This window comes from Falco rusticolus, chromosome 5, assembly GCF_015220075.1.
Source record: "Falco rusticolus isolate bFalRus1 chromosome 5, bFalRus1.pri, whole genome shotgun sequence".
Lineage (NCBI taxonomy): Eukaryota > Metazoa > Chordata > Aves > Falconiformes > Falconidae > Falco > Falco rusticolus.
The window spans coordinates 77,424,732-77,449,213 of record NC_051191.1 but is presented as its reverse complement, the minus strand read 5'-3'; the positions used below and the strand labels follow the sequence as shown (position 1 = coordinate 77,449,213).

Sequence of the window (24,482 nt, the reverse complement as noted above, 5' to 3'; positions counted from 1 at the left end):
AAGTTGAAAGCCTACTATTAATACTATATGACTGCTATAAAATCCTGGTATTTTCCTTCTGTTTATCTTACATATACACCACAACTGTCTTGGTTTTGCCAAAATATTCTTGGGATGATATTTGATAGCTCTCATCCACTAATTAAAGGACAGGAGAAGAAAGATAAGTCTTTCTAAAACATTTTCTGACATGATCATGATGCTCAAAGAAGTGAAAACAACCACAACAACAGAAAAAAACAAAAATCGCCCTCAAAAGTGAGAAACAAAACAAAAAAAACAAGAGAATGTTCCTCCTCCCTAGCTTCCCCAAGTACATTTTATCCATTGATGGAGCAGTCCACAGGCAGACCTTCAAGAGCTGAAATAACATGCTGCCTTTCATAGGCGGCAGGATTTGACCAGAAGTCTGCAGGTTTTGCTGAAGGAAGAAATGCAAGAGCCCCTCTTGCCTTGCCTGACTTACTGTGGTCACAGAGACTCACAGCCTGGGCTGGATCTGACTTTCTATTAAAAAAACCCCAAAAAACAAACAAACAAAAAAAAAAAACCCAGAAATAAAGAAGGGCATAAGCCCACTTGGTTTCCTCTCACAGTAATTTTCAAGTCTTGAAAACTTGGGTCAATCCCCATTATACATATTTGTTACTCCATTTTACCAAATTTGACTTCCACCTTGGGAGAAGCAGAGAAAAAGGAGGCAGCCAGAGGATGGAAGAAAACACTGAATTGCCTGGAAAACGAGAGATTAACACAGATGCCTTTGTGCTCATGGAAAACATACAATGAAATGTGACAGCAGAGAGCACTGCCAGGGAGCCACAAAAGCACAGCAAATAAGACTCTGCAGCAGTCAGCCGGCGAACACACCGGAGATGGGGATTTTCGACTCAGTAAAAAGCTCTGCTTGTTTCTATTTGAATATAAATGTCCTCTGTGGAGCCTGGACTCTTCAGGCTTGGTATCCCCCATAAGAGGAAGGCTCTTGCCCCAAGAAAGTGTTAGCCAGACTGGCTTTTTAAAATAAACAGCTGGAATTCACCCTAAGGGTCAAATACTAAGGGGTTTTGGTGGCTGAACCAGAATTAACTGAAATGAAGACCAGATTTCTGCTCGCCAGCAAGGGCGGTGGGTTGACTTAATGAGTTTTTAAACTGTTTTAGCTTCAGGGTGACTTGACAAGGCCCAGATTTTTCTGGGAGGGAGGAGGGGTAACTGGAAGGTCATTTCCCTTCTGTCCTTGTTCCCTGTTGACACTGTCCCCCACTGCACAGCCTTGCTGGGACAAAGCACAAGGTCACAGCTGTATCAAGCTTGTGCTGTGCCAAACATCCATCTTCCACTTAGGTACCACTTCGGTACCAGGGAGCTGCACTGCGTTTCACATAGGTGTACAGAGGTACAGCAGGGCTGGTGAATCTGCATACTCCCCTGAAGTTATTCCATGCATAGAGGCTGCAGTAAGTATTTCCCTTATATTTCTTCAAGCTACTAAGTGGAAGAGTAAATACTGCAAGAAACTGGGAGTCCCCAACATGACCTAGCATCCTAATTCACATGGTCTTAGCTTTTAGGCTGTTGCGCAGCTCCATTCAGTTAAATCAGCATCAGATAAACATAACCCTAGAGAGTAATAGGTTTACAGTAGTAATTTGCAGTTCTTAAATAGAAGAAACTGAAAAGTCATCAGAGGGGGTGGAGAAGAAGGAGGGATGGGAAATAGAACAGCACACACGACTTGGCTGTCAGTGATGCAAGCACGAGACAGCACTGTTCGCATGGAAAAGCTCCAAGGAAGAGGGCACACAGTGCTGCTTATAGACAGGATTTGTACCTAAAAACTCAATGCAAAATTAATCAATACCTTTAGCTACTCTAAATGCATGGGCATTACTCAACTTCTCCACACTTGTTCACATAAACCCTGCACTTAGATTTCTTACCCAGGCACTCTCCCAGAATTCACCCAACTCTTGTTACACAACAGTGTAAGCCCTGGCCCATCACACCCTGCTCAGCAGCTACAGAGCCACAAGCACCAGGTTCTGTTTGCAGCAGTGCCAGACTCGCCACTCCCAGATACCTTCTGCCACCATCCAAAGCCACACAACCCACTTCACACTTCCTCTCAGTAAGCAAAAAACATAATAAATTAAGAACTAAACTGATGCAGGGGGACCTGCATCACTAGTGCGCTTTAGCAATGGTTTGTACTTTGCTTCCAAGGTAGGAAGATAGGGGCTTTGCTGTAGAGTCAGCAAAAAATGGTGTTTTTAAAACACAAGCAAAGTGAGTCTCTCTTCAATGACTTCAAACATCCCCTATAACTTTGGACATCCCTATCAAGGGCGCCATCCTTCAGCTTTATTCCAGCACACCATGCTGTGCTCCTCTGAGGTCAGAATTGTCTTCAAATTCCACTAAATCCACTGTTATTTCCTATTTTTAATCTATCATCTTAATAAATTAGCTTCATTACTGTCTCATTTGTAGATGCTGGCAGGAGACTGTGCAACACAGCAGATGCAGGAGTTAAAAAAAAAAAAAAAAAAGGCAGTGGGAGGGGACCTAAGCAAATAGCTTTTATTTGCTTGGATCTGGAATCTGAATGCATGCACAGAGCTGCTGGGGCCAGCCAAAAGAGTAGCAATGGTTGCCTAAGCTCCCCACGCCCCTCCAGAAGTCCTCCTAATCACTGTGAGCATCCCAAACCACAACATGCCTCTAAACTTTATATGGAATCGTACAGTGGTAAAGAGTTGGGCCATACCCAAAGATCAAACCCCAGGAGATCCTGCCCCAACTTATGTAAATATTGCTCAACAGGACTTGTGGATAAAAAGCCATTCTGAGCTCTTCAGGGCTCTACCAGATGTATCTTGCCAGGCTTTGGAAAGCTCGGGTTGAAAGAGTAGGAATCCCAATACATGTGTCAGCCGTTTTGTTGGTCTTCACAACACGTAGCATTCCCCACATGCTCCCTAAGAGCACGAAGCAAGTAGCATTCAAGGGTAGGTCCTAGCAGCAGAAAGCCACATCCATCCTTCCTAGCACCTGCTGGTGAGGGCATCAAGGCACAGAAGCCATCCAGGGTCTGTCTGGACATGCCTCCTCCTGGATCAAAATAATGGCAAGCCCCATACACTTTTTTCCACCAGCTGTGCCAGTACAAGAAAGGCGTCATCTAGATATCCGACGTATCTTTCCAGGAGTCATATTCCATTTAATTCCCCAAACAAGGCTACACAGGGCGCTAGGGAGGACATGTAAAACGTGCTGAGTGGTGGCTGCTGTTTCAAGCACGGTGGGTCAGCCTCCATGCTTGGTCCGTTAAACATCATGCATCTGCATGGGTATCTATATATGTCTGTGCACGTATAAGCAGCTGTAAGGAAAACCAAAGAAAAAACAAGGAATGCCTAGAAAAGCCTAGTTAACTGCCCTCTGACATTCCCAAGCTCTTCCTCTGACCCCCTGCTGCCTACAAAACCACACTCCTGGCTGTTGTCTTCAAAGGGTACAGAGTGTTCCACGTATTTGTGCTCAGCAATGCAATGATCTGTAATTTCACTGTGCTTTTATCATTCTTCTTGCATTCATAGAAAGGTTCCTTGCTGGCCCTAAAATCTAGTTTGACCATTTGTGGGAGAAGCAGAACATGGTTCTTCACAGGATTATGTGGTAACAGAATATCTTAATTTTTAGTACTGGCTTTCTTTTCCTGTTTAACACTGAATAGAGAAACTATTGAAAGGCGGCAAGCAAAGATGACAGAGAATAGAAGGGGCACATTTCATCTAAAGCATTCATCAGCCGACTTGTTTGAATGAGGAAAAGCAAGGCAAAGACGAAAGAGCATCATATTTTTGCCTAAGCACACAGATAACAGGTAGGCTTTATAAACTTAAATTTTCACAGCTTCCAACAAGCACTAGGATTGTTTTTGCAACAGCGGTGCTGAGTTTGTTTTCCCTAAAATGAAGATTTACTTTCTAGGGTATCTAAATGCTGCTCAAGTTGCAACTGAGAATCTGGAGGGGTCCCAGTACAGATCAGTTAGGAGGAACCTCACTCCTTTAGTCATAAAAAGAAAGTTTTAATGTGCAGGGCAGGGACTGCACCTTGTTTTGTGTTTGTACTCTGCTTAGCACAGTGTGGTCTTAGCACCTCACCCCGGGGCTTAAAGGCAGGGGGGGGAAAAATCAAATCACCAACAAACAACAGATATTAAGGCAGATAAATGAGGGACTGGAACTATTTGTTAAATAAGCATGACAAACTCTACCAGAATCAGCATCTACAGGACTTTCCATATCCTACAAAACAATTATGAGGATGGGGATTAAAATGTGAATGATCAAGAAACGTTCACAGGAATTCAAGAAAGACCTGGATGTATCCAGGGGGAGGTAACAGCCCTGAAATTCAGTTGCATCTCTCATTAAACATTGTTAAAAACTCCATGAAAAGGAAATGAAGTTAATGGGATTTAAATCAGCTAATAAATATTCTTTTGGATACTCTTTTCCCAGCAAAAGAGTAAAAAGGGATGAGGCCAATAGTGTGTTATCAATGTTAAAAACTTGAGCCTAAAAATGGCAAAAGAAAGAGGAATTTACTATATATGAGTATGCTAAGCTTAAACCTTGCATCTTGTACCTGGCCGGGACCATTCTTCAGATTAAATCTTCTGGTAAACTCTGAGAAATCCTTGATGACTGTAACAAGGTATACACAGTGCTGTAGATGGGCAAAATTCATCTTCTAGCCTGCATTAATATTTTCTGTCCTGTCTGTATAACCGCAGACAATTCTGGTAGTCATACAAACACATACTTAAGCCTGAGTATCTCCAGGAAATTGTTTAATAATGATAGATGAACAAAAGTCATGCAGAATAAAATGGAAAATCGACTCATGCTGGAATTACACATCACAGAATTAATTTGGGAAGCATGCTGTAATGCCAAATTTGATCCACGCAGGCAAATCTCACAAGGTTGGGCCGACATCTGGCTTCTTATCTGAACTTTCCAAGCTGCTTCTCAGTTACACAAAACTGGCTTGGTTATTTTATGAGAACAAGCTCTCTCAAATTTTCCAATACTTTCTATCTTCAGGGATGCCAGAATTACCACAAGAATGTCTTTTTCCTGGCATTTTGAATTGGACTGATCCAGACCTCACCGATAGGACACATTACAGGACAATTTATATCAGGAACTACGCTTTATTTAGGAGTGGAGGTTTTGTTATGCCAAACCAACCCAATCATCTTTTAAGTCTGATAACCTCCTGACAGCAACCTTTGCCTAGTCCTCCAGATAAGAAATTAAAATGAATTTTTAAGAAACCCCAAACAACAACAACAACAAAAACTACACCACAAAAAACAGCAAAACAAGCAAAACCATGACCACAAAGTCATGGCAACCACCAACGGAGCAGTCAGGAGTGAATCAAGACTGTCCGTATGCAAACCTTAGCACCCATACTTTAGAAAGTAATTGATACTATAAACCCAAGTCATACCGATGAACTAATGAAGACAACAGTGGGTGTTCCTCTTACAGGGACAATTGGATGTTAAATTAATTTAGTCATTGGAATCAATGAAAATTGTAAAATTCAACCAGTTCACTGGGATTTCTCTATATCAGAATATAAGTAGTTAATCAAAGGAAAAGAAGCGGCTTTCCATCCCTCCTGGAGAAAACCTTAACAGAATATTTTACAGAAAGAAATATTAATATAGTGGTGAAAAGAAAACCAGCAGTACTGGCTTACAAGAGAGGCTGGATGAACACATCCAAGCTGGGTTAACATACTTTCTGGAAGACTGCTGCTCTCAGCTTTCTGATTTCCTTTGCAATCAAGACAACATTTCATAGCTTCCTTTCTTCTGACCTTCCACTTCAAATGGACAACACAGGAAGTAAAAACCTGGTACCAAGTGACCAGATGGGGAAATCTGGGGACTCAAGTTACATGCAATTGAAGGAGAGTCATCCTCAAGCCAGTGTTGTAAATGTTTGTCAATGTTTTCCTTGTGTGCCCTCCAATAAACCACTCATGCTGAAGACAGTCAAACTGCCTCCAATTTTTAAAGCAGCCACTATGAATCAGAATAAAAATATTCCTCCCTGTCTAGCAACAACATACCATCTTGGAGCACTTATAACTCCACCTGTTCTGCAGTACCAGCCTGTCTAATTTATATAAACTCTGGTTTATTCTGGGATACAACAACAAGTCCAGTGGAGGAAAGGTAACATGCCAGGACATCAAACCACCTGGGAGAGGTACATTATCATACTACCATACATCACACTACTCTGCGGTCTCTTAATTTAATCAGATTTTTCATTAACTCATATCTGAAAAGGGAAACAGAACAGTATCACTAGAAATTGCAACTTTATTATATTCTTGGAACCACGTACTAACAAATACTTTAATCCCAAAGAAACTGATTAAATCCAAACACAAACAAGTATGAGATCTCAGACTGAAGAGCTGCTGGAGCTGATCCAAAGTGGCAGTCTCTCCCGTGACTGCAGTGCAATCTGGATCACAGCCCTTGGCCCTTCTACCCTGTCTGTGCATTGCCTATGCCTGCAGCAGAGCTGTGCGCACCTTTAAAGTTGCTCTTCACATTTCAGCAAGTACACCATGTCATGTCTATTGCAGGACTCGGCAAAGGCGTAAGTAACTACTGTCCAAGAATATCCATTATTTTTTTGCTGATAATGGCTGGAATACAAAGCAGGAAAACACCCCAAGCCTGCTGCTTTCCAGCTTCTCCTCAAGAGGAGAATTTAGCATGGGTCGAAGAACACAAACTAACAAGAGTCAATGTAAACCAAGTAGTATCTGTAGCCTGGCCTGCTGTGCTCACCACAGGGAAGTGTCTACCAACACTTCCCTCCACCCATCCCCCCTCGCCACACAATCAGAAAGGCATACAAGATGCTACAGTGTTTGTTTTACAGCATAATGGCATGTATGTTAGCGGCCAGCCAGATAAGTATTCACGGATTTCCTGGATCACAGGCTAAAGATGGAGTAAGATCTATTAATTCATCTAGTGCATCTCCCTCCCTATAGGCATCTAATTCAAGCTAGCAGAGAATGACCATCCCTTCCAGCAGACCACACCAGGAGTTGAGAAATTGACTCTCACCAGAGGAGGTGGCCTGCTTACTGAAAAGCCGTGTTTCTAAAACCTCCACCCTAATCCCCAGGCACAGCTCAGGCAGGGTAGATGTGACCCTGAGCTGCCAGCCCTGCACATTTTCCAGGGCTGTCTACGAGCTGTACAAAACAACAAAAAACGTTACCAGTGCTTTTCATGGAAGATGATTTAGCTTCAGTGCGTTAAGCAGCTTTTCTTGATGTTCAAGTTACCTTCTCTTTTGCAGCCCACTGAGTCTAGCTGCACCCTCTTGCAAGGCTAAGTGATTCTCTCTTGAGTACCCACACCTGAAATTGTTGGGATCTTTGCTTCTTAGATAACCCATCTATATTAAGCAGTTCTAGTCATTCCTCAGAAACCAGTCACTTTGCTCTCCTAAACAGCTCTTTCCTTTCTCTCTCAAACATTCAAAGGACAGGTGGCCTATATTTAACCCAGGGAGCCAGATGCATCCACAATGCATATGTAAAGCCTGTTACTCTTCCATTTATAACTGGGCTATCACGGACAACTGAGCTGCCTTGTATTACTGCTTCACCGCAGCAGCCGCGCCTGACCACAGGCCCTGGATTTGTTCCAGCCCTGTGACTTTGCACGTGCTCTTTCACACCTAATACACCGTTAACCTATCACTCATTTTATTTTCCCATTTCCATCACTCAGCCTCCTCAGATTGTTCTGCACGGTCAGTCTGTCTGCAGAGGGACAATTCATTGCTAATAACTGCAGACACCCAAATTTTACACATGAAAAGGTAAAACCCACCGAGCTCTTCTGATGCCTTTCAGGTTCCTTCCTCAGTTGTCATCATCCTGGCTTCTACATCAAACCACCACTGAGCACAAACACGTTTTCTTGTTGTATAGATGCATCACCAAGTTCCCCAAAAGAGCTGCTGCTTTGTCTGCTCACACAAGCGGCATAAAGGGTACCTCAGCGGTGATACCCAATATCTTTCAGATCACAACTGCGCCCCGAACCACTTGCCAGCCTCCCAAGCAGATTGAATTTCAGCCTGAGCAACACAAAGGAGTATACTGTGGCTAGCTGATGGGCAGGAAGGGATTTGGGGTTTACAGTTCCTGTGAGTCTTCCAGCAGTCACAGGGCAATGTGACAGAAAGTGAAAATAGCTCAGACTAAAATATGCCCCGTATTTTTTTTTTGCACCTGTCTTTGTTTCAGATCCATAATCATTACAAGAAATAATCTTCAACTCAATTGTCCGAGCAAGGGAATGCCTGGCATCGTTATGTGGTATTTTCTGAGTTAGCTGTCAGGTTTCATTTAGCATTCTGCACCGGTCCTACAGTTTGGCTCGCCTGGGAATTTTAAATGCAAATGTATTTGCAGGGTGGCATGAGAGAACAATATCAGAATTTTACCTCACACCACAGCTCCTCGCTCAGCTCCATTTGACTCTTTTCCTCCCTCCCATACACAGATTTTGCAGCTACTAAAAAAAAAAAAAAAGAAGAAGAAAAAAAAAAAAAGACTTAAGCAAGAAAATCTTTACCTATTATTTCTCCCTACTGAAAGACCTTCCCTGGCCCTTCTGCTTAAACAGACCTTAACTGCGGTTTAAATAATGCCTTAAAATCGCCTACGACTCCAACTTGAGATGTAGAGCAGGCAAGCAATTTCTTTAATAGCAGGGAGTAACAGCACTTAAATCACCCCCATACAGTATTTTCTGCCTTTCATGGGCTAGATACACGCTAGCTAATTAATCACTGTTTTCTCCACACCCCAAACTTGCCAGTCTTATCCTAAGAAACCAAGCAGAAAGCAAATGCCACAAAAAGGACGTGCTTCTGGACAAGCATTTGTCATTTTCTTCTATTCTTTGTGCTCAGTGTCAATGAATTCCTGGCCACAGATGTAGGCAGATACCCAGCTCTCATTATTCAACGGTTCCTTGAGAGGTTGTGGACAGCATTATCAGAGAGGCAAAATTTTTATTGGCCTTAATATGAAGGCATTTATCTAGCCATAATGCTGAAACACTTCAAACACTCTTCACACGATCAGAACCAGACCTAATAGTTTTATTTCTGGTGCAAGGATGCTCTTGCTCATGCGTGGGACCAACAACTTGTGTAAATGTTGGCACCACCTGAACACAGCTCACCAGTTTGCACTGAGCTACATGAGATCAGAATACGTTCTAGAAATTATAGTGCCACTACTGTGCAGCAAAAAAGCTCCAATTTTCCCTTTAAAGAGCAGGTTTTTAGTTTGCATTTGTGGTTTATTATCAAAAAGACATGCATGAGTGATACTTCAAAGGAAAATAAAGAAGTAGGCCAGAAGGTCAGCAGGTGCGAATGGTCAGAGCCTCCAGCTCTGGACCAATCTGCAGTTAATATCCATTACAATATTTAACTCTATTGTTAAAACAGGAAATCCTATTTTTAGCCATTACCTATTATTTTTGTTCAAAGATTAAGTCCCACTTACAGTTCTATTACCAATCTTGCATTTTATCATCTGTATTTAGAGAGCTGTTCATTAATCTCACTGGCTTCTACATTTAAAAAAAAAAAACACAAAAAAACCCCAACAAAACCTTCAAGTAATTTTACTGACTTGCTTTATTGTGGCTACATTTTACAATTATAATTCTATCTGTCATAAAAATTAAATGTGTCTAGAATGGAAATGTGGGGAAGTATGACTGTAACCCAAGGATCAGATTTTTCTGAAATGCTCAGGGCTTGATTTTCTTCAGTGCTGAAGACTCAGAACTCGGCTTACACAGACACATTTCCCTCAAGGTCCCGTAAAGAACTCTGGATACACAAGTTTGAGAACTGAAAAGAAAGACCAAAAAATTTTAGCATTTTACTCTGGAGCCTAAACACAAGCCTAGAAGTGTTCAAAATCTGGCTCTCTCTTGGGTGATGAGTACTTCTGGAAGTTCCTCTTACACTGTCTGCTTTGCAGTGGCTTTTTTACTGTGTATCCACTGGGAACGTGTCTTAATGCCATATTCCTTCCAGAGTCTTCCCCTAATTAGATGATTAATGAGAAAAAGAAAGATGAAGCATTAAGTCAGTCAATGGTGTATATTACAAATATGAAATCCCTGTCAATACATGTTTCACAGTAAGTCTGTATTAATCGTCTACCATAGAGAAACTACAGTTATATGCAGTACTCATCGGACTCCCAGAACTAAGTTTTAGATACGCTATGCCTTGGCTAGGGGGGAAGTTAGGAACGAAGAACAGTTTTGCTCGACAGCACCACAGCTCTACATCCAACTCCGTGCCAGATGCCAAGTGTGTCCATTATTCTATATCTGGCATATATTGAACTATTTATTTTATTTGAATCATAATAAAGCTGCCTAATCATCACCTAACAGTTGTATTTTTTGTAAAAGCTAATAAGCATGTGAGACAGAAGCAGCAAAAAGCATTTATTTTATATGAAGCTTTAAAATGTAGTCTAAGACCTATCTTTCCATGACTAATTTCCACTATTAATCAGCACGCCCGTAAACACAAAACCTGATTGTCTTCTGCAACTTAAAACAAAATGCTTAAAAGTACACTGGCTGGAAACGATGAACATTAGAAAAGCTAAATCATTTCCTCGATCCTTTTTCTAAGGCTGTCTCTCTTGTTGCTTCTACAATATTAAAACCCTGGCATGCATCCAACTTCATGTATTCTTGAAGAAAACGAAGACACCGGACCTTCACCAACGATTACTTACGAGCTGCCAAAATTAACAGCGACTGCACACGCACGCACACACACAAATTGAAACGGACAAGCCCATCTTCTGCAAAAGCTATCAGAGGTTATGCACTTCAGGGTGGAAACATGCAAAATCATTCTGAAACGAAAAAATAATCTTACTCATGCATAAAGATCTTACTTGTGTGAATAAGGCTTACAGCAGTCAACCCACGGGAATCACATTTAGAGTCAACTCCAGTTACCTGAGAAAGCTATTGCAGACTGTAGAAAAAGGAGGTGAGTGTCTGCACGGCCGCTCGTTTAATATTCACTCAGTGTGCACGCCCTGCGCGCCCGGGCTGCGGGACGAGCAGCGACCGCCGACACGGCCGCGAGGGCAGCGCCTCACCGCCCTTCGCAGCCATAAACAAAGCCGGGCGCCCCCCTCCCGCTGCGCAGACCCCCCCGCAGCATCGCCCCTCACCTCCCACCCGCACGGCCCTCGGGTGCCAGGAGGGGGCCCCGCAGCCGCCCCCCGAGGCCCCAGCCCCGCACTCCCCCGCGGACGCCGCGCCCGCCGCCGGGAGGGGGGACGGGGACAGACCCGCTCCCCTCGCTCGGCCGGGGCGAGCCCCTGGCTGGGCACCCACCCGGCGGCGGCAGCGCCCGGCTCCCCCCGGCCCGCACTCACCGTGCACGACCCCGGCCCGCGCCGGCGCGGGAGGGAGCCAGAGGCCCGGTGCCGGGGGGGTCCGGCGGCCCCCGCAGCCGAGAGGGGCCGGAGCTGGCACCGCCGGGCGGGCAGCGGCGCGGAGCACAATGCGCGGCCGCGGGAGCCGCGCCGGCGGGGCGGGGCGGGGCGGGGCGGGGCGAGCCGGGGGGCGGGGGGGCGCCTCGCCGCCGGGAGGGGCAGCGGCGGGGGCAGCCGGGGGGAAAACGACCTCAAACCCCTCGCCCGCCCTGCGCCGCGTCCGGCGGCAGCGCCTTCCCCCGGCGGGCAGGGTCCCTCCCGGTGCCCGCGCCCGGCAGGTGAGCGGCGGCCGCTTTGGGATGGCTCGGCGCTGCGCTCGGCCGTGCAGCCTGCGGCTCGTTTAGCGGAGCGCCGGCGGAGCTGCGGGCCGGCCCCCGGGGCCCCTCTCCGCTCCAGCGAGCGGCCGGACTGCGGCTGCCGGCGGGGAGAAAGGCGAAGCGCAGGCAGCGCACCGGCGGCTCGTCCCTGTAGATTGAGGCGGCGGCGCCAACGGGCCCCTCACGGGCGGCGAGCGGAGGGGCCGTTTCCCGAGCAGAGCTGGTGCCGCTCCGGGCGCCCCGGTGCCGGCGGAGCTGGGATCCCGCCGGGCAGCGTCCCGCCGTGTGCCGTGGGCGCACGGAGCCGCCGGTGCGGAGGGGCCGGACGAGGGTGTCGCTGGAGCGCGGAATCCCGTGCGGGGCCAGCGCAAGGCTGGCTGACCTGCACATCGACCAAAACTTGTGGGTTTGCTCGGTCTGTAGTTGGTAGTTTTGATCAGGGTTGGGGGATTTCAAGTACACCCTGCGGGGACTTAAAGCAAAGGAAGTTTTATCCAAATCAATCCCACCGCGAGTTTCAGCCCCATCAATCGTAGCTGGGTCGGGGTATCTGGCGAGCGCGCTGCTTCGGCTGCCTACCTGCTGCAGCAGTCCTGCCTGTGGGAATGACGGTGCCAAGGAGCGGACTCAAATGGTGGCGGTGTTTGGGTGTTAATGCCACAACACCACGGCACAGTAGGCTTCAAAGTACGTGGCCTTCTGATACCCAAAGGGGCTGCTCATGCTTCGCTTTCTTCCCATTTCAGTGGAAGCTGGGCATCTGTGACTTGCTGTATTGATCTGACCCAGTCTGCCTTCAGGCTGTAATGGCTTTGCACGGTAACAACGGTAACGCTACAGGAAGGAATCTAATAGAGGAGAAGGAAGGATCCTACAAAGAAGTCCTCCTGTGCAGTGGTCAGGGCAAACTGTTACACTTTACAAGGAATTAACAAAGCACACCGTTGCTTAGTTTCTGACTGCAAAGGCAACAGCAGCAGTGCATGAGTTGCCATTGGGTATTTATACCTTCTGGAGTTCATGGTGTCTTTTGAGATTAAATGGTAAAACGACCAGGTTCATGACTAAGTAGTCCAATAACCCATAGAGCTATGCTCTTGCACAGAACGCAGCCGTGACTTCTCATCAGCTTAACTGACCCAGAAATCTGGAGGAGGACAACTTTGTCCTTCTAAACCTGTGGTGGAGGCATGAAAGGAATGTCCCTGATAGCCCTTGTCCCTGCATGTAAAGAAGAGTTAATCTGAGCATCGGGGAGCAGTTTCTTCTCCAGACCTGGCATTTTTTCAAAGGGCGGGTTTCTACGACAAACTAAAGCCCTTGAAAGAGACATTTTTATTACTGTCTGTTTTCTTTTAAGTTGTCTCCATTTTAGAAAATCTAAACTGAATTACTAAAACAACTAATTAACGTGCAAAGGAATCTGAGTTGGGTCTTTGATCAGTGTTACAGAATCACTATAAAATGATGGGGTTTTGTTAGGAACTGGTATCTAAATTTGTCATCAGAAACCTCGAATACATTAATTTCTTTATTTAACACAGCAAAACCATACAGGTTACATTCTCTCTGGAAGTTTTCTGAAAGCTTTACTTTAAAAACTACATGCTCCCTAGCAAGATAAAAATGGGAGAATTGGTACATCATTTTTAATGATGACTACCAGAATCACAGCTACAACCGAACGAGCAACCCCTCCGCACCCCACCACAGCCCGTCTGACTTCTATCAAAACTAGCACAGGCACAAACTTCCTTCTATTAGGAACCTCTTATGGGAGCAGAGCCTCATTTTACAGTATTTGTGATTACTCTGGGCAGGTGAAATACCACCCCCCAATATGGCATCTTGGTGTGAGAAATATTTAATTATGCTTGGTTTTCACAACAGGAAAAAAATATTAAAGGATTCAAATTAATCTCAGTGCCAGATGAAGTAACATCCATCAAAATGCGCTCAGATCCTTTGCTAACAGCCAAATGCATCCAGTTGCTTCAGAAAAAGACCCCACATCACTAGCAACTTCTTCCTACTAAGGTCTAATCGGTATACTTACACTTTTTACTAGTTTAAGTGCAAGAGATGATGGGCAGAGTATAGTACAGCATAGTTACACTGGTAACAGTTCTAACATGGAGACAGCAACAGTTCAGAGAGAGTGTCAGCTGATTTTATTGCTCCCCATCAGTTCAATACAGATATAACCACATCAAGAAGCAATTAGGAAAGTTGTAACTGTAGTCAGCCCAGGCAGCAAAACAGTCTGGTGTACAGTTATCTTTACATAGGAACTAATTGTTAATTTTTTTCCCCTGTCCTAAAGGACACAGCCAGAGAGAAAGCAAACCTTCTTCAGCAGAAATGATCAACCAAAGCATGCCCAGGAAAGCAGCAGAAGCCAAACCAAAAAGCAGCTCAGCCCCATTCTCTGTGTTTCAGTTCCTCCCTTCCCAGAGCCAGTTTTAGATTCCTGTCCGAAAATGCTTCCAGCAAAACAGGAGGCACATGGAGCCAGCTGGCCGGCGTCGTGGTGCAGGATGATCCTCTCACTGCTCTTCACCTCCTCACAAAGATGGCTTTGCTAGCAAACTGCAAGAGGGAGCTGGCAGGGCACACTCCCACAGTAAAAGCCAAACTGGTGCCTTGCACATGCAAACGCACTGTCTCGGTTGGCTGCTGCGGGAGGCAGAAGATTGTATGGCCGGAGTAGGAGGTGAGGTTCCTCTGTCTGAGGGAGCTTGTCTAGCAGAGGGTCTGTGCTAAGCTTCTCAGGAGGAGCCAGGTCTTGGGGGCTGTTCTACTGACAGGACCTTGCCTAACTTCCCATCTCATCTTCATCTTTGTTTTCCTGTAGTAGGTGACCAAAGGGAGCAGCAGCATCACACACACATATCCTGAGATGTGGATAGACACAGCAGCAGCTCTTATGTTAGATCACCAGGTTTATGAGCTCCTTTTCTCTCCCATAGGTGATGTCACTGAGGAGACTGGCTTGGATGGCAAAAATCAACTGGAATATCAGCGAGGAGCAGGGCTACCACTGCCAGCAGTGTTAATCACCGGGGCAACTTGAATGGCAGCAGTAAAGACTGAGGTGAGCAGCGAGAGCATCTATATAAGCAGCGCTAAGCCAGGCTACCAAGCTCTGAGAAAAGCTCTGCAAGAAACATAGTCATGCATGTGGTGTTGGAGAGTGCTGCTCATATTCTCAGGCTGCCAAAGAGACAGGAGATCGGTAAAGTTAATTTTTAGCAAACATTTCCTAGTGCCGAGTGCGCTGAAGTGGCACGTTTTTTAGATGTCTCAGCTATGGCAGCAGAAAGAATATGTAGGGCTTTGGGAAATGCAGGGCATTAGCTGTTAGCACTTTTTTTTTTTTTGGTGCCCTCAGCAGTTCACAATTATCAAAACAAGGGCAAACCTCTTGCCTCCTGAAGTAAAAGCTGCACAACAAAGTTGTGGATGGAAGGAAATTTGCACAGGAAACCAGAGAGCTGCAGAAAGGATGAGTTAATGGAAAAAGGTTAATGTCCTGATACTGGGTAAAGGCTGTGGAAAACTACCAGCTCACTCTGTCAAAGAGTGTGACTGCCAGCGAGTGTCCTCAGTTAAGCTGTAGCATGCCCACTCCAGGCAACTTCATTCCACAGATATTACTGGAGGCAGAAATTTCCCTCCATCTAGAAGAACAGTTCCTTGCCAACCAGTCCTTTTTCTAACAATGAAGTAAGAGCACAGAGAAAGCTCAGTTTTCACCAGCTGGTTAAAATTAATACGAGGCCGGATTTACTTTATTGCACACAGTTACGGGTTTTGTGTGCACGCTTGTTTTACATGTCCCTGCTGTTGCACCTCCTCAGATTACACAAGGAATTGCTGTCAGAGGAATTGAGGATGGGAAGCTCGGGGAAGCGAGGATGAACCATAATTGCAACATTTTAAATTGGGCTTGTAGTACAGAGGTACAGTCACAGACAGCAGAAAAGGAAAACCCACCTAGGCAACCAAGGCGCAAGTAGATGATTAAAACACTTTCTCAGCTATGGGACAGCTGGGATAAAGACCTCTAACTTCTGATTCTTAATGAAGCCATAGGACTTTAGCTTCCTTCACAACTGAAGTGGCTCAGAAGTAGGATGCTTGGCTCAACCTCTTCCCACACCCCTTCCCTAGCCGCAGAGTAATTATCACCTATTTAATTTAGCATGGGAAGTCTTTTCTTTGTTGTTTCTTGGCTAGTGAAATTGTTCGCTGTAGATGTCTCTTTCATCTGAAAAGTAAAGATCTTCTCTGGTTAAGGATGTCCTCAGGCAACTGTATCTTACTTTTTTTTTAAAATGAGTTTGTTGGTTTTTGCTATCAGCCTTAGATAAAGCAAGTATTTAGGGACTGAGTGGAATCTGATTTACAATGTAAGGGATGAAAATTTTTCTGTAGCATCTTTTATCCAAGAATACCAAATGCTTCCCTAACATTAATTAATGTTAAGTTCTCTCAAACCATCTGCTTGAGACACTGACACCTATTTTGCAAAATAGCTGCAATAGGTAAAACACCAAAATACATGTAAGCGTACTTAACACCAAAATAGATGTTCAAGAAGGTATGAGCTGCTGAAGGGCATGTAGCGAATCAGCAGGGTAGCCCTGATATGTGTCTTAGATGTCCTGTATCCCATCTCGTATTGCTTCTCCATGGCCCAGGAACTTTCCAACCTTAAGATATCTCCAAGTGTTCTCATAAGTTAAATTTAAGTACAGCCGTAGATGACTGACACCAAGGATTCAGCATAAACAAACAGGTTTGAACATTAGAATGATTTTTGATTTCGGAGTTGTTTTGGCCAGCATTGGAGGATATATGAAATAAACCAGAGGTTTCAATTTGACAGCAGAAAAGGAAAAGGAGCTGCAGTTCAGCTGACATTTCAAACCCCAGAATCTTTGATGATGCAGTTCAGTGCAGTCAGCCCTGAGCACAATGACTGGTAGCAGTACTGCAGTACTCTGCAGAGATACCAGCTGGGGTCTCTGCTCTTTTTGCAGTTGTAATTGGTGAAACACACACTTCGGTGAAGTCTGGCAGGAGCCCACAGTCCCAAACCCACCATCCTAGATATGAGATGGCTATGAACCACAGAAGGGAAAGAGGGACTATCTTTCCTCCTGTTTTTACCTTGTCTTGTAAACTAACCAGGTTTGGGTAATTTTGGAGTGAAGCTTTGATTGGGAAGAGAGTCTCAAATCCAGACTGAAACTTTTGATCCAAATCAGTGAGTCTGCCCTGAGAATACATAATGCACCTAAGGACTGAAAACGCTTGTTCAGGATGTCAGGGACCCACGTTCCTGCTTTGATTTCAACTGTTGAATGTGCAGGCGAGTCTCCTGCAGCTTCTGTACAAGCAAAACTACAACTGTGACTTTGGCTGCTTGAGAGAGGACCCGTCTCTGTCTTGTCTCTGGAACTATTTGGTGTGAGTTTTCCACTATGAGCTGGGCAAAGAAACTGGGCTCTTACTCAGTGACCTTCCTGCTAGACATCAGGGAACTGCACAGTGATAACAGGAATCATGGGAATACCTCCATCCCTAGCCCATGAGATCCACCAGCAATAGGAATTTACCAAAGAAGCTATTGCTGTCCTCTCACCCTATTCACCCCTGTTGGCAAGGGCTGTAGAGAGGCTTACTCTCCCTTACCATGTAACAGGGCTGCAGACACCACCATTCCCTCCATCCCTTCATTTCTCAAACCTCCCTCCTGCTCCACATAGGTCTGGACTGCCCCTGCCCGCAGGTACTGGGGGCTTTTACAGCCGTGCAGAGTATCTGCTGAATTCCTCAAAGCAGAACAGTTCCAACAACAACAACTATTTCAAATCTTGGGAAGTGTTGCGGGAAGTAAAAACTGTTTCTGCACCACTCTGCTGTAGGTGCTGTCAGGAATGATGCTGGTAGTTTCTTGCTGCCGTACTCTTGCCCTTCTGGATCAATAACTCACTCTGGTCCAGGGAACTAGGTTATAGGACTACTCTGGCCATGCCTTCTCATATTTTAGATGAATAAATTGGAACCACTGTGTAGCATGTTTGCCCTGCTACTAAGTGGTTGCCACAATCCACGCCAGTGCTCGCTGTATTTTCCTGACTGCAAAAGTGATTCTTACACCTCATAATATCATTAAAAGTTTGTTAAGTGCTAATGGTCTTTGTCAAAGAAGAAATGGTACATGATTATCATGATTAAAATTTCCCAGAACAGTGAGACACTCAGAAGCAAGTGTGAAATGACACAGAGACTTTAAGGAGAAATATTTTGCTAAAGAACCCACATGTATCATTCACAGTGATTTCAAGTTTTGGCAACAATATTTTCATTTTGGTATTTTTCACTTTGTAATTTCTGATACGTTTTTTAAACAATTTGTTTATCACCCTGCTAAGGCTCTTCTGTAAGAGAGTGTTTTCTTTTTTAAGTACTGTTTTTAACACCCTGAAGATCAAACTCACAGTAGTCCTGTGTAACAGATTTTAAATATTAATAGCAGCACACTAGTAATGCTGTGGGGAATAGTATCATCTTCTTTAAAATCCATACACCAAAATGACTTTAATAAATAATATTACAAATCTGATGCTGGAGTAAAAGTAGTAAGGTTATAATTCATACATATTTGCTCCTTTATACCCAGTGTTGTAACGGTTCTTTCAAAAAGATAACCATAAAAAGACACGAAATTTTTGTAAGACTCCACCAGCACATCCTATTTGTCCTTGCACAGCCACTGCTGTTTCCAAATGAAAACCTCCACATTTGTACTCTCTTAATGCATCCGGATATATTGTTTGCATAACGACTGGCTGCCCAGGACTGTTTAGATCTGCTCCATCTCATTTATACTTTGGCTAACGCTTGTTTGCAGCAGCACCTGTAGCTGACCTTTCTCCAATAACAAATACAAATTAATTCAAATCTTATATATTTGTGGGTCAGGAGTTTCAGCTGCTGGCCCCTGCTGGCTACATAAGGCAGCGAGGCATCGTTACAGACACCTTTATACAGCTCACTTTGGGGGGGAGGGGCAATAAAGGTAGATGGAGAAAATTCCAGCTGTTCATGACCACTATCTCTTTTGGAGAATGGCTGAAGACTTTGGGAGTTGCATAACATGGAATATCAGTAGTTAGTTTGCTACTCAATCAAAAGTCAAAGTTTGCAACTTTTATGTTTTTCAAAATAGATATTGAATGATGAATGATGTACTACTTATCTATAGGATGATGTACTTACATTTATCTAAAAGTTGGGAAACATCCAAGGACCCTTATTGCTAACATGACGGATGTACTAATTGCTAAGTCCTTGGATTTGTCATCTTTAAAAAGGCTATCTGGTCCTAAGTTCCTGTTGTTTATACAACGCGGCAAAGACAAGGACTTAAATCATGGTCACTAGTTTAGTGAGATATGTAAATGAGTTCCTGAAATTGTAATGAATACGTAAACGATTTCCTGGAAAGTTAATGAATAGGTATGAGTTGCTTGTATAAAGAGGGGACTGAAAAATCCCCTCGGAGAGCATGACTTTGTTGGAGCGATCCCCCATGCACCCAGCGCTGCCAAATAAAGATAACCTCCGCTCACTTGAATATTGGTGACTGATTCTTTAAATCAATATCAAGTGGCATATCCATGTGGATAGGTAGGTACATAGCATTCCTGCTTAAAGGACAGCTTTTCTATCATGGGCAACTCTACTCCCTGGTCAAAACATGACACTTCCAAAAAATTTCCAAAGAACAGCTCTGTGAAAGAGAAATATCTTTGATCATGGAGCAATGTACAGTCATTAAGGAGTGTTTCTTGTTGATACTTTGAAGAGAGACAGCCCAAGAAAATTTAAAAGAGAAAAACATTTATCAATACAGAAAAATGAACCACCTGTACAAATAACTGGAAGAAAGGCATGCATGCCACCAGAATGGTAAACATTGCCTATGTAATTAAATTCCTTTGAAGAAGGCCTTTGCTCCAATACCAAAGCCATTACCAGGCAGCCAAAACATACACAGGTACAAGTTTAATAATCCTTTCTGTTTTCATCTAAACCAGGGTTTTCAATCTCCTTTTCGCTGTGCAATTGTAAAGCCTTCCAAGTAACTGTAAAGCCTCCTACGTGCCAAATGTAAGCCCACTTGCCAGGAGGATGGCTTTTTAGTTTGTGCCTTTGGGTGGAGCCCTTAAAATCAGAGACGCTCAGGAGCCTACAAAAAGTCAACAGTGAAAGGTACCAGTGTCAAAGGCTGCCCCTCAGGAGCAGCAGGGAGCCTGCTGCATGGAAAGGCAGAAAAACAAGGTAGGAAAGCATACCAAGAGCAACAGTCACAGATGAATGAGGTGGGTGGAAGCAGCAGCAGGGCATTTACTGGCTCCTAACTGCTCCAACAGTGGAAATCCTCTGTGTACTCAGGCATAGGTTGTCCCTGCCAGTGAAGGAACATTACTTGCCATTCACACAAAAGCAAGGTGTGTTCTAAAGAACGGTTAGCTTTTTTTCCCTGCACTAGAGATGTTATCTATGCTTCGTGCTGCAGTTTCTGCCCTAATAAATACCTTTGTTTAATGAATAATACGTAGGACAAGATTCCGTGACGTAGAAGACTGGTTAGACCAGCTACAAACCCACTGAAAAGATTCAGAATGATATTGTATAACATTTTTCAAGTTCAGCTGCGTACCGATGATGCTTTTTTCCCTGTGGGAGGTACCTATTTTCCTTTTGCTGTGTTCCTTTCTGACATGGACAATATGGACTTAATATACACCAGCATATTTGTGAATACTGGGCAGAAAAGAGCTTCTTTCTCCCCAAGAATTTTTCCTCTGCCTTTGCCAAAGCTTAAGGCTGGTGATAAGTCTAAACCCAGAGAGCAGGACGGAGGGGCTGGAGCCCAGAGGCAAATCTTTTAGGAGTCAGCAGAGCTACAGAAGTAGGGGAAGATGTGCTTCTGCCCTGGTCAGGGCAGGTAAGCATAACCTACCCCAGAACGCTACACGACTTGAAGACGCATTTTGGGGAGGCAGTTTCTCGGTGTGAGAGATGTACAATACCCTGATGTGGAGAACTGAAGTGTCCACTGCTCTGCAAAGATGAAGTCCCTCCACTCAGGCAGAGGCAGCCCAACCTTGCACTTCAGATCAGAGTCCAGGAATAGAGGATCGAAAAGCACCTTACCTTCATGGTTAGCTGATGATTCAGTCTCAGGATTTTCTGTTAAGTCTGGTAACATGAGGACAACGTGTCATTTACTACTATGGTGATTCAATTCAGATCAGGTCAGATTGCTAACCCATTTTATGAAAACCACCAGATGGTGTGATGGGATCCCAAACTAGCCCAAGCTTTGTTGCAAACCTGTCAAGACCTTTTCTTTCACAGGGAGCTCCTCAAAGACAACCTAAAAGGCATTCAAATTTAGAAAAAGCCAACCTTTATTAGTTCAAAACCCCGACTTGTTGATGACATTTTAGAACAGAAGCAGCCAAGGGACTAGGTAAGACAGAAGAACAGTTTTAAGAGGCTTGTAAACAAATCTGCCCTGCACACTGTATCCTTTCAGGCTATATTTTGGAGGTTTTTTGATGGGTTGCAACTACCTGCAGAGTCCCCTCAGCTCTCCAAAAAGTCCTCTCTTACATCAGCACAGAGCTCGAAGTGTGCTCACTGCTTCTCTCAGCGGTCTTCCGCTGTGCTGCAAATGGCTGCGTGGCTAAATCCGTGCTGCTGCTTCCTCTGATCCACCCCGTAATCTGGATGTCTCTCTCCCTCAGACAGATTCAGTTGTTCCCTAAGAAAAGGAGCATCCCTTCTCCTTCCAGAGGCCTCTTTACCCAGGTGCTCTCTTCTTACAGGGAGATAATCTACCAAACAAGAACAAGCAAAACAGTCTGTCACAGGTAGCCGTCACTTTCAGTCAGCAGGTGGCAATTAAATGATTAATACTAACATTAATTAAAAAACTATCTGCACTGTGCTGGGTGATCTGGTGACATGACTTGACTCTCTGGCCTTTGCTTGTGGTAGTGATGCAGGTGCCGATGCACAAGATCCTGCTCACAGGACGGGCACAGCCAGCCTCGCTTTCCAGCCTCATCAGTACACACAGGCAGGCTGGAGGGGTGCGTGCACTGAGGGATCAGCCATCAAGTCTGCAGGATAGGAAAAACTAATATGCTGCAGATGAAGATAAAAAGAAAAGACGTCATCAGATCCTCCCACCAGCTAGACTTCGTAAATCTGAAGAGGAACTTTCATCATGCAAAACTTGGAAAGAGGACATTTCTAAAGAAAGCTGCTTGCTCTGACAGTATTTTGGGGGTGGTGGGTGTGAGATTCACAGTGTTGAGACACTGAATTTGTCAAAAGATTGGGAAGATGCTTTAGCCAAGAAACCCCAACAAATATATGTTGGGAACAGACACCTTGTCAGATCTGATTGAAGCTATCAAAGGAGTCAACTTTAAAATGGTATTGCCATATCTGCTGCCAGTAAGTGTCCTGGGAGAGTGATATAAAACTAAAATACATGTATTTCAAAGTAAAGGAACACAAGACTTACTCTATTACTCTTACTTTCTGTTACACTGGGCATCAGAAATGCCTGCAGAACCAAACACCAGCATAATGCTATTTTTTTTCAAGCAGTTGCATAAATGTACAGTCAATCACTGTGTGTTATGCATGCCAAAATAATTATCAATAAGAGCCTGATGACTGAAGGAGTAAAGAGAACAAGCTCTTCTTTGTTCTGCCAACAGTTCAAGATTTTACTCCTGCAGAGCCCATTTTTTTCAAAATGCACTTTATTTGTTTTAACCTATGCTGCACTTGCACATGAGGAAGTAACTTCCACCCAGGCAGCCACATCTTTCCCAACTTTTAAATACAGTGTGAAGATCTCTGGAGCACCACCACAATAAATGCAAAGTAGATGGAAGCTGTTCCACATACACGTATGTGCAATGTTGTCTCATCTTGAAACTAAGACTGAACCAGAGTGGTCAGGAATTCTCCAGTCTGTTGTCCCCAGAAAAGCACCCCTGTCTGTCAGTGAATCCTGTTCATAGGCAGTTCTTGTTAGCCAAGGCAAGAGGTTCTTGCTCAGCCCCAGCAGTGAGACTTCTGCAAGGTGCCCTTGAAAGAGCAAGACAAAAAAAACCCTGTTAGCACACATGCACGGACTGCCCCCCTAACGCAGGCTCCTTCCGCAGTCCATGGGAAGAGAGCATTATAGCCATGCTGTAAGCCAGACAAGGTCAGCAAAATCTGGAAAGAACCACCTGAAGCAGCCAGGCTAAAGGTGCCCAGTCCCCTAGGACAGCATTTGGTGACAAACGGCCACTGCAAGATAAAGACTGGGATTCTTGCAGGAAAAACTACCATAGTACCACCCCCACGTACAACTGGCTCTCAAAATTTATTTCTCCTGCACCAGCATGCTATTAATGCAGGCAATAAAGTCCCAATCCTGCCAAAACACTGTGAACTTGCTCCTGCCTCTGTGCCCATTTCATCCATTTTGCAGCTTTCCAATGGGAGAGCTTGTGGTAGTACTTTTTAAGGACGCATGCAACTGTCTGCAAGCCCAGAGCAAAAAAACCCCCTGATGACTACAAGAAAACCATCCATGCCAGGAACAGGGCACACCCAAAACTCAGGGAGGCTGAAACCAGGGGCTTTTGTGAGTTCCACCCATCTTGCTCCTCCAGCATTTTCACCCAACACCACTGAATGAGTTGAGAAAGCTTCAGAAAAACACTCCGCAGTGCACAACCTCACTGCAGAAAATTATTCCTCACTCAGCAAAAAAGATAAGTGAGTAAAACAATGGAAACAATTTATATCATTCCACTTAAACAGCTTTTCAAAGGGTGGTGTGTGGGCATGCCACAATTATTCATTTTTAAGCTGTATCTCGCTACTGTTATGATGTGGATTCTGTGAACTCGCTGGCCCCCGACATCCTCCCCAGCGCTGCCTTGCAGAGAGCCTCTGAGGTTCAGCTCTGAGCATCTCATTGTATCATGGGTGTCATTTCCACAACAAAAGTAATCACTCTCTTAACAGTAGCAGTTACAGCTGAAACAAGGAGCTATGGGCGTTTTGTGTGCAGAAGTGCCGGCCTCAGCTCTCACAACATCCAAATTCAGCTTTTTACTTCAGGTGGCCATAAGACATGGGTGTGGATAACAAGGTGAAGCTTGTACTTCAGAGCTTCCTCAGCCTGCCATACACCTATGGTGGGGACAACACTGTGGAAGAACAAAAGACCATGGCCTTGAAGAGATCTTTTTCTTAATCTTGCCATATATTTGATAAACCACACAAGTATGATTAAGCACACACATGTGCAAGTGCCTGGACCCAGAGGGCAGTTCTTAGTGAAACCAGCAGCGGAGAATTACACACACCCTTTTGAGCACCTTTTCCACTTCTGGAACAGTGTTTAATAGCCCCAGTGTAAACAAAAGT

General features: G+C 44.6%; 1 protein-coding gene across 2 annotated transcripts in view; it reads right to left on the bottom strand.

Moving 5' to 3' along the window:
- Positions 1-11,731, bottom strand: part of PRR5 (proline rich 5) — a 94,172-nt gene extending 82,441 nt beyond the window's left edge. Inside the window, exon 1 of one of the 2 annotated variants that reach the window (XM_037389064.1) lies at positions 11,575-11,731. The gene's annotated coding sequence lies outside the window, so the exon portion shown is untranslated. The remainder of the gene's footprint in view (positions 1-11,574) is intronic. The other variant, XM_037389061.1, reaches the window with a different exon arrangement.
- Positions 11,732-24,482: the final 12,751 nt, after the last annotated feature.